Source organism: Cebidichthys violaceus, unplaced genomic scaffold, assembly GCF_023349555.1.
Source record: "Cebidichthys violaceus isolate CVI_PGR_0920_01 unplaced genomic scaffold, fCebVio1.0.p SCAF_5, whole genome shotgun sequence".
NCBI lineage: Eukaryota > Metazoa > Chordata > Actinopteri > Perciformes > Stichaeidae > Cebidichthys > Cebidichthys violaceus.
This window is the reverse complement of record NW_027176705.1, coordinates 12,427,550-12,439,018: the sequence shown is the minus strand read 5'-3', so window position 1 is coordinate 12,439,018 and position 11,469 is coordinate 12,427,550. Positions and strand designations below refer to the sequence as shown.

At 37.6% G+C, this 11,469-nt stretch overlaps 1 long non-coding RNA gene across 1 annotated transcript; it reads right to left on the bottom strand.

The window, feature by feature from the left end:
* Positions 1-363: 363 nt before the first annotated feature.
* LOC137887870 (uncharacterized) lies at positions 364-5,997 on the bottom strand. Its single transcript, XR_011105073.1, has 3 exons — positions 5,922-5,997; positions 827-933; positions 364-754 (listed from the first exon to the last, which is right to left on the bottom strand). It is a non-coding gene; the product is annotated as an uncharacterized lncRNA (long non-coding RNA).
* Between the last annotated feature and the right edge of the window lie 5,472 nt (positions 5,998-11,469).

The following is an 11,469-nucleotide window of genomic DNA, read 5'->3' as shown; positions in this document are numbered from 1 at the left end:
AAAATGTATACACTGTCGATCACCTGTACTCATTTTAGTGACGATGTTATGAACATGTAACATTTATACAGGTAAACAGCACCGGCACCAGTGTGTGCTGGATTTTTGGGTTCCTTCACAGTCAGGGTTTTTGATCCGACACACCTGTCTTCAAGACAAGAACGTTGTGAAAACTGAACAAAATAAATGGCATTAGGCAATAAATAGAAATAAATGAAGTTATTTTAAACAAGACTGGATCTGATTTTCACTTTTCACTAATTGTGTTGTCCGGGTTTGGTTGTTAGGCAGTAGGACTGAGGAGCTGCTTCTGTATGTTTGTGCCGACATCAAAGACTTTTACACACTCTAAACGTATGACATCCTTGTGTGCAGTGCTTTATTTGAGAAATGCAATAAATATTTCAAAACAGCTTAAAAGAATGATTCAGTTGAGAAAATGCATTTCTTTACCCAGTGTGGGTCAGTAGGGTATTGATTAATAAAGAGATGATCAGAGTAAAATATTGATTTAATCACTGCTGCATCTGCTAGCGTGCAATTCAACTGTATTTAATTCAAGTGATGATCAGTTCAGATGTAATTTAGTATTAAATTGATCTCCTAGCTAGATATTGACTAAACATTAACATTTAAATCTGAAATAACTATTTTTAAAATGGTATTTCTGGTTTTGTCCTCTTCTTTGTTTCCGTGAAGTCTGGTTTTACACACAGATCTGAATTAGTTGCAGTGTGTTTGTCTTCCTTGTGGCCTGAGAGATGAGGTACATGCAGAATTCAGGACATGCAGTGACATATTATTAAATGAGGAACTGGGAACTTGCCTTTCAGATTCAGTTCCTTGAAGGTTGCCTTTAAATGAATCCATTTACGTGTTATATGGTCAGGATTATCCAGACCTCCATACGGTCGGTTGCCTTGTTGTCATCCTCTGTAGGAAAGAGCTTTTAAATGTTGTACTGGATGGTTACAAGAAGAGGATAAAGAGACATTGTTAAAGAATGTTAGTGTCAGTTTAATACATACAGTTGTGGTCAAAAGTTTACATACACTTGTAAAGAACATAATGTCATGGCTCTCTTGAGTTTCCAGTTATTTCTACAACTCTGATTTTTCTCTGATAGAGTGATTGGAACAGATACTTCTTTGTCACAAAAAACATTCATGAAGTTTGGTTCTTTCATGACTTTATTATGGGTTAACAGAAAAAGTGACAAAATCTGCTGGGTCAAAAATATACATACAGCAACATGAATTAGCAATTTTGGTGACTTAGAAAGTTGTGTCAATGAAATGAGCTTCATAGCATGGCCTCTTAACTTCTTGTGAGTGATTATGAGTGACTACAGCTGGTGACTTCTCTGAGGCCATTTAAATAGGGCTCATTGGATACAAACGCCCACAAACACTACAATGGGAAAGTCAAAGGAGCTCAGCATGGATCTGAAAAAGCGAATCATTGACTTGAACAAGTCAGGAAAGTCACTTGGAGCCATTTCAAAGCAGCTGCAGGTCCCAAGAGCAACAGTGCAAACAATTGTTTGTAAGTATAAAGTGCATGGCACTGTTTTGTCACTGCCACGATCAGGAAGAAAACGCAAGCTATCACCTGCTGCTGAGAGAAAATTGGTCAGGAGGGTGAAGAGTCAACCGAGAACCACCAAAAAGCAGATCTGCCAAGAATTAGAAGCTGCTGGAACACAGGTGTCAGTGTCCACAGTCAAGCGTGTTTTGCATCTCCATGGACTGAGAGGCTGCCGTGCAAGAAGGAAGCCCTCGCTCCAAAAGCGGCACCTTAAGGCTCGACTGAAGTTTGCTGCTGATCACATGGACAAAGATAAGACCTTCTGGAGGAAAGTTCTGTGGTCAGACGAAACAAAAATCGAGCTGTTTGGCCACAATGCCCAGCAATATGTTTGGAGGAGAAAAGGTGAGGCCTTTAACCCCAAGAACACCATGCCTACCGTCAAGCACGGTGGTGGTAGTATTATGCTGTGGGGCTGTTTTGCTGCCAATGGAACTGGTGCTTTACAGAGAGTAAATGGGATAATGAAGAAGGAGGATTACCTTTCAAATTCTTCAAGATAACCTAAAATCATCAGCCTGAAGGTTGGGTCTTGGGCACAGTTGGGTGTTCCAACAGGACAATGACCCCAAACACACATCAAAAGTGGTAATGGAATGGCTAAATCAGGCTAGAATTAGGGTTTTAGAATGGCCTTCCCAAAGTCCTGACTTAAATCCCATTGAGAACATGTGGACAATGCTGAAGAAACAAGTCCATGTCAGAAAGCCATCAAATTTAACTGAACTGCACCAATTCTGTCAAGAGGAGTGGTCAAAGATTCAACGAGAAGCTTGCCAGAAGCTTGTGGATGGCTACCAAAAGCGCCTAATTGAAGTGAAAATGGCCAAGGGACATGTAACCAAATATTAGCACTGCTGTATGTATATTTTTGACCCAGCAGATTTGATCACTTTTTCTGTTAACCCATAATAAAGTCATGAAAGAACCAAACTTCATGAATGTTTTTTGTGACAAAGAAGTATCTGTTCCAATCACTCTATCAGAGAAAAATCAGAGTTGTAGAAATAACGGGGAAACTCAAGAGAGCCATGACATTATGTTCTTTACAAGTGTATGTAAACTTTTGACCACAACTGTAGCTGCGTATATACCTGACATAATTGACAACTGAATTTGTGTGACATATTTGACGTTAATGTGTAAGACATTAGAAACTACAGGAAACAGAAGAAGGCAGATAATACTGTTGGCTTTATTACATCCAAATCATTTCCACAAAAATCAATTACAAGTACTGTCACAAACGGTCTTGTATAGTTAAAAGTATTTGATTCATGTTAAGGCCAGGGTGTGTTTAGTCAAGCCTTTTACTGGTCTCTTTCACTTTCTGCAAGTAGATCACGGGCAGTGCATTATTTTCCAAAATGTTTCCATTGGTCATGTGCATAGGATTTTACAGTGACTGTACAACTGTAGTGACATCAACTGTATTGCCAACATACACTCAGTGACCGGTTTATTAAGTACTCTTATAACATTTAATGCATTCCAATACAACAGCAGCCATAGATTCTACCTTTACAAGATGCTACTGTTCAGTTGTGATTGCTACTGTCAGAGAGGCATTCATGTAACTATATGTTTATCACAGAGGTTGTAGTTTGATGTTGTACTGGACTTCTTTATAGTAAGAGGTGTCTCTAATGTTTTGGCCATACCATTTACAAACATACAAGACCAAGACCACTAAATGTAACTACATAGTAATACACATAGTTGAATTAACACCTTTCTGGCAGAAAAAACGGAACATTATAATCTTCACATATGCAGATCCGTTAGATTGCATGAAATATTATAGGTGTACAGGTGTTCAGACTCCACCATGTTAACAGGGATCCAGCTTCCCATGTGTACTCATAATACAGTGGTGGACACAGTAACATGAGTACGCTTGCTAAATATTGTGAAATCCAAAACAATAGACCTGCAAAACATGTGACTCTTCAAATGCTGTTTTAGCTAAATTTGTTTAGTTTCAACTCTTTTATGCTGACAGAAAAGCCTCATGATAAATGTAAGCACTAAGCAGTGGTGGAATGTAACTTACAAAGCATTGTGATTAAATAGATTAAACCAAGAAATATATGAAATACTTCAAAATTAGCTCTACCTTGACTACTACTACAATACCACAATGCTACTTACACATGCATCAGTCAGGGCCATGTTTCTTCATTGAGTACTACTTTTACCATCATTTTACTACATTTTGCTAATAATATTTACATACTTTTACTTAAAGCAAACTTTTGCTGATCAGTGGCAACTATTGCAACATGTGTCAGGTATTGCATAATGTAAAGTCAGCAATCTAGCTAAGTAATGTTGGTCTTTCCAAGAGCTAGATGGGGAGATCGATACCACTTTCATTTCTCTACAATAACTATGAAGCTACAGCTAGCACATAATTAGCTTAGCTTAGCACAAAGAATAGAAACAGCTAGCCTGGTTCTGTTTAAAGTTAACAAAATCTGTCAACAAGCACCTATAAAGCTAACTTACTGACATGTCATATCTAAATCGTTCATCATTTGTAAAATAATCAAACTGTAAAAACAGCATGCTGTGGTATAAGAGGGATTTATGTGTGAGATGATTTCTTGGCCTGGCGCACATAATGTAAAACGTGTTAGTGAACTTTAAAGGTGTTGGTAGACACATTTTGAACAGAGCCAGGCTAGCTGTTTCTCCTATTTCCAATCTTTGTGCTAAGCTAAGCTAACCAATGCAAAATAGCAAGCCAATACAAAAAACACTAACTATGGCCGGAAAAACTATAAAAGTGCTAAGGCAATGGATTGCCTTACGCTGAGCAGGTGTCCATGTTATTGTGTCCATCAGCAGCTACTGAATGGACCAGTCTCATAAACAGCACGTCTGATGAGATATACAGTATAAAACAAAGTTGGCAGCGTTATTATATTTGTTTTGAAGTGTGACACATTGTGAAGTTCCATACATGTGTCCTGCAGTAGCGCTGACCGAGTGCTGCTTTCTGGTTTGGTACCACCACAGGGTGTAACTAAGCACTTCACAGTTTTCTGTCGGAAAGCATTCACAAGATACATATCTTTGATGGCTAAAGCCCTCACAGGCACGCAAACCGCTACATTGGCACCTTTTACTACACAGTCACGTACTGTGGCCCCTCGAGTCTGTGGGCCTGCAGTGTGGGGGTGTCAATGTTCTCATCAGTATTTTTGTATGCACTTACTTGAGAGGCTACTAATATTCAGAAGGAAGCACTACTCATACTGCTACTTAACAATACAAAAACAGGGATTATAAAATGAAAAACATTGGTTATTTACTGTGGTCTTCTTTATTAACTGTTATCAAGACAGACCAAAGCCAGAGTCATTTCTCACCAGTCCAGGATACATGTATTGTGCTGTTATACATATTTTTCTGCTGACATTCAGGGTTTTTCTCAGACATGTGGAGTCTCCCTCGATTCAGTATCATAAGATTCACAGTGCAGGGTCACGAGATTGTGCCAGCACAGTCTCACAGAGGGGAATGACGCGCATGACCACTGACTGTGGAAAACAGGATACAGGCTACGTCGCAACAGGATGTGTTGCACTCCTCCTCTGCAGAACATCAGTTTGACCAGAATGACTGCAGGTTGATGTCCACACTCTGTAACTCCTGTGGCAGTATGGAAATTTCGTAATCGTCTTCGCTCACCATTTCTCCTGAGCTAGTTGAGTAATTCAGTTAAAAAAGAAAGGTTTTCTTTTTTATCCGAAAAAAACATGTAGACTGTACTATTGTTCATATTAGCTGCATAGATACAGATAATACACTTACTTTGTTAATTGTGTATAGCAACCAATAATCAACCAAAAGATAACTGAAACATGTCTTGTTGTCTGTGCATTTTAAGACAATTTTAACACAAAATGTTTCAGCCTTGCACAGGAAAAAGAATGTAAAGATTTAAATTGCTTTACGTCAGGTCAAACCTTAAAGATATAAGATTTGAGGACCAAATTTATATCAGCAGAATCTCTATCTATCTGTCTATCTATCTATCTGTTTATATCTATGGTTGAGTTAAGCAGACTATTAGTAATAAACAAAAGCAATTTAAGACTTGCATGAATTCTTACAAAAGTTAAAACAAAAGCAAACAAAGAAATGCATTTCTAAAAGTAAATACAAGTAAATACTGTAAATAAATTGTTAACCAGATTTATCAGCACAAAAACTCAACACTGTATACCTACAATACACAAAGTAACACTAAAACACCATCTCGTGTCAGTGTGCTTGTATAAGGAAAGTCAGGAAACGCCCACAATCTCACTCAACAACCGTCTTACCGTCGCCGTCTGTATTACATCCAGTGATGAGCAGTAATGGTGTCCACAGGGGAGTTGTTGAACTACTGGAAGCAAATTGCCAAAGGTGGTTGAAAAATGCAGGCTTTCTATATATCTCTGAATTAGCAGGGGAACTAAAAACTTCCTTAATTCTACCAATTTAGGTTGGTACCATGAGCTTCTTCTTCTTCTCCTTCTTCTTCTTCCTTATTAAAACAAGAAGGTGACAAACATTTCCTACAAACCAAGTTTTTAAGGCAGTGAATCTAGTGTCCTCATCATCCTGACGCTGATGAGTTCAGTGCATTCGGTCACATCTTGACATCTTCAGTCTAAAGACGGTGGCTGCCATAAGACCCAAGTGTATATCATTATTTTTAATTTGCCCTATATTAATTACCAAACTCTCAATGACAAAATGAAACTGATGTCATTGTGTCAACACTGCATGTCCACTAACACTTTCTGTGACGCCCATATCTATATCTATAATTCACTATTTGCAATGTATAATTCTAGTTATAACAACTCAATAATATTCATGCTTTAAAACAATAGCCATCACACATTATAACATATTTTATGATGACGTACAAGGTAGCAAGTAGCATAATACTTCACATTACAATATGTTACAATACATTGTAATATTTTCATAATGTATTATAACCACTGTTATACTGCATTATGAATTGGGTGCTTTCAGGGAAGTAATGACATTTGTGAGGATTATGCAGATAAAATATATTACAAGCTTGTTATACAGTAAATCACTATACTGTAGTGATTCTTTGAGTAAATTGGAAACAATATCATTAAATCTAAAACATCAGTGAGTGACCAGAAATCATGACGTATCAATAAACTTTACCTTATTAGTCATTATACAATGTTTTATAATGTTATGAAGAATTATGAATATTTGAGTCCTTATAGCTATAATGATACAGTGAAATAAGCATAATACAATGCATTATAAGTATGTGTGTAATGTATTTTAGACATGGGCATCATAGAAAGTGTGACAACATCTTTATATTTTCATTAGAGTTTAATGTATCAACAGAAGGTACTTGCTATAATGTATAAACTATATTTTAAAAAAGCAGAGTGATAGAACATGGTATATTTCATTATGTATTTACAGAATTGTGAAACGAGGCATGCATTTGGGTGTGACTAACATATTCTATTTTGATAATACTGTGACAAGGAGTGTCACAGCAGATGTAGCACCCCTGTGATATACAAAGCTACGAATAAATAACAAGCATTCAGATCCGCTCATTCATTTTCATTGGATCTCACTGAATGAACGAGACGAGCTCATTGTAAAAACGGAGCATGCCGCTACAGTACCATGGTACCATTTTGTGTCCAGACCAACTTATACAACATAAAACCACCTTTCATCTGCAGGAGCTGCAGGGAGACAACATGTATGTTTTTAAAGATGCTGAAATGTTTGCTCAAACATAACACATTGCAAAGAGTTTTTAGAAGTATGCACTATAACTCATGATCATGTAAACAAATAAGCAAACGTTTTAAGTTAACACAACAAAATGTGTATGCTGTATGTTGTTTGCTTTGTTCACTAAAATGACTGAAAAAGAAACTGTTAAGAACTAAAGTGAGCTTGGTAAACATTATCGTATGTGATTGTGTGATAAGGCTTGCTATATATGCATATGAAAATGGCCAGCTAACAATGAAAACAGCTGAATTCTAGTGCAGCGATGAATGCAAATTTGATCTAATTAAAAAAACAGAAAGACGTGTCAGATGATTTATTGCATATTGGCACCTCTGCAGGCCTCATTACAGTGTGAGCCTTAAATTACCAGAATAAATTGTCACTTTGACACGCAATGCAATTTTGCGGTGCACGATCTGAGCTGTCAACAGGCACAACATCATCACTGAGCCTGACAAGCAATCCAACAAGCATCTACATGGTTGTATTAGGCAAAAGTTGGATCCACGAGTGGGCTTTTATTCAATTTTCAAAAACAAGAGATATTTACATTGAATATTTCAGTTCTGTAGATGGACTGTCTACAGAATGGGACCATGCTTCCTGGCTGATAGTCACCAGAGGTTTCAGTGGCCATACTGTGTTTCACAATGACATGGAACGGTCGCTTGACATGCCTGCAAGGGGACATCCAGCCCTCTCACTTCTTATTCCTGATTCCTCATTTTCTCTGGACTCCACAAGATTCAACTATCAGACAAGGCTGTGGGTATTATTAGACAAGGGTGAATCACAAGGCACATGGACACACACGCACACATACACACACACACACACACACACGGTTCACATGCGAACGCTACTTTTTTCAATTTCTTTACACAACGCAGCACAACAGTAGGCCTAATCTGTTGTCTCAATCTATTCTAATAACATTTGTGTTTTATAATATCTTTACTCACAAACAACACGCACATAAACACGCACATTTACCCATATACACCCATATAAGGCTTTGGGCCCCTATCCCACCAAACAACCAAGTTCCTCTTTCTTTTTGTATTGCTCAAGTCAGACGAGGATGACTCAGTGCAGATATTAATCATGTTTTTTTTTTCGTTATCTTCACATCTGATTCTGCTAAGTTTGCTTGTCAGAAACGCAGTCAACAAGTCTATTTTTAAAAATCGGAGAACTTAAAGATTGGGTAGACTTCTTAAATGTTAAAAACAACATGCCTCGAGAACATGTTTCCGTTTTCCTCCGACAATGTTGTTGAACAGAGTTAAGTGTTAATTATCATACATTTGTACATTTAAAACAGTTCATGTTATCTTTATGTCCGTTTTTTACTGTTGATCTAGAATATGTCAAGTAGTCTTACTTTAACTCAGGAGAGACTGCTGACCTGTGTTTAGCTACAAGTGCAAAACAAATTTAAAAAGCAGATGTATTGTAATTGCTGTGGTAATATAATGAGATTTGTTTTCTTGGCTCTTGTCAGGGCAAATGTCACACGATAATTTATGCAGTGAACTCCTGTCAAATGCACCACCTGCTGGTCAAGCTGTTAATTAAGGAAATGTATTGTGCTGTTGGACCTTGGGTGCTCTACTACAGGTGAGGTGGGGATACGGTCCTGAACACCTCGGGACCCAAACATCGGAGCAAAGTGCTTGTTGTGGACCTTAACAGACTGTATATTCAGAAACAGTTACTTTTACAGTTTGACTTTTACAGTTACAATTACTTTGAATGATTAACCATTTTCAAACTGTTTTTGTTTAAAATACAGTTTAAGAGAAGAAGATGAAAAAACAACTACCAATACATAATTCATAAAACTGCTGCACTTGAAGTAAATCCGACCTCAGTAAAAGTACAGAAGTAATGTAAAATTCACTAATTTTGCAAAAATGACACCAATATATTATAATCTACGATAATGTTAGGTTGTTAATACTGATGAAGTATTTTATTGTTGCAGCTGCTCCAGGTGGAGCTAGTTTTGACTACTTTATAGACAGTTTGGTAGATTTGGCTTATGGCTCCCAACCTGGGGGTCAGGCCTCTTCCCAAGAGGAGCAAGATGAATCTGATAGGTTGTGAGATTATCAATGGGGCAGGATGGAAGACAAAACAACATTCTAATACACAAATATATATTCTTTTTTTTTTTTTAATTTTCTCTGATCTTTTCTTTTTTTTGACATATTGAATAAGTTGGATCAGTTATTTAAAGTTACTTCAAGGACCTTTCATTTTGTGTTGATTTTGGCGGTCCCTGTGGACAAAAGTGGTAGTGTTTTCGAGCATCAGATTCCCTTTGGAAAACCTTTCATTATATTGCAGCAGGGTCTGACAGTCTGCCCCGCTCAGTTCTGGTTCTCCCTTCCCTCCACAGCCCCAGCAATGAAGCCTACACCTCCAGCAGCGTGGTGTCGGTGTTGGCTCCCAGAGGAGCAGTGAGGCGAAGCTCTGCCAGAGGAGCCGCTGGAGCCGCTGGAGCCTGAGCTGAAGGAGTGTCCTGGGAACCTGCATGATTTTGTGTAATTTCATAGAGAAGCCGACCCGATGGCACCAATGACAGGCATTAGGAATACTATATAGAAAAAACAACCTTCTAGCTGATGGTCTTGTTTACTTACGTAGGCCATAGAGGCTTCAGTGTTTGGTGCTGTTTCACAAATGTCTCTTCGGTAGAACTCCTAATAACGTATAGACATCTGAAACATGACCAGAAGCACCAAGTAAACAGGGTATTTTTTTATGGGGTCACAACTCATAAAAGATTACAAACCAGCTGTTCAGTCTTTGTCAATGCATTGTTTTGTAAGCGTATCATATGTTTCTTTATGTAACATCTTAATCTGCGAAGTAACTAACAACTCCAGTTGTCAAATATATGTAATGGAGTAAAAAACACAATATTTGCCTCTGAAATGTGGTAGAGTAAAAGTATGGACTGTAAATATTGAAGTACAGTACAAGCATACCCTCAAATTGTTCTTTACTACAGTACTTGTGTAAATGTACTTTTCACTAGTGATTAAATATCTTAGTGTCTATACATGAAACATGTTATATATGATATATAATTTGTTTTACATTCAACCAGTATTTCTGGGCAAAAGAAGATTCTACATTGAGACAGTGATGTATATCATAGAAAATACCTAGAATCTGACGAGAAGAGGTCTGTAATGAAGTCCAACATGGCTTCATTGTAAGGGGTCATTGAAATACTTTTGCAACCTAGATTTGTCACTGACTGCATCTACTTTGGCTGATGATTTTTTTGATAGGTTGGTTCCTCAGTCCTTTGAGTGCTCAAATTGGGAACCCTATGTTTCGATAAGACTTCAATAGTAGACTTACTTTTGTAACTTTTACAACATTGAACACCTTAGTTACAACTGTGAACTTAACCTGGAGTAACTCCAAATAGGCCTTTTTCACAACAGACAATTCTGTTTGCCATTGTGCAAAACATGGTGTTACTAATAACACAAACGGGGGCTCTGTTTTAATCAAGTGTCCCAGTGAGCTGTGATTGTGTCACAATATTTACACCTGTGTTTTTTCTACCTCGACATGTGAAAATATCTTCCTTGGAAAAGCCCAGGGCTATTAATATTAGAACTTAATTTATCTGAAAAGGACATTTTTGTGACCAAGCCCCTCAGTGTACATAGTACACAAGACAGACTGGGTAGTAGAACAAAGGGAGTACGAAATCACATATGATGGCGCAAGCTTACTGTCAATGTTGTCCTCAAGGCCCCATCTGAGTAGACTGTTGTTGTCCACTAGGCTACCTGTTTGGGAATTATAAGAACAAAACTGTAGTGAAAGGGGTTTTAAGTGATAGGCTACTAATTCAACTTACAAGCAAGTATGAATGAACTGTACTAAAGGAATGCATCACACGCACATTTGGAACAGCTTCTAGGACTGTGATATATGGACATTTTCTGGTTTAGTAAATTCCTTTATTCAAATAAAATTATTTTGGAACTCAGAAAGCCAGTCCCTGATTCCCCTGAAACTTTCTTTCAAATTCCCTACAAT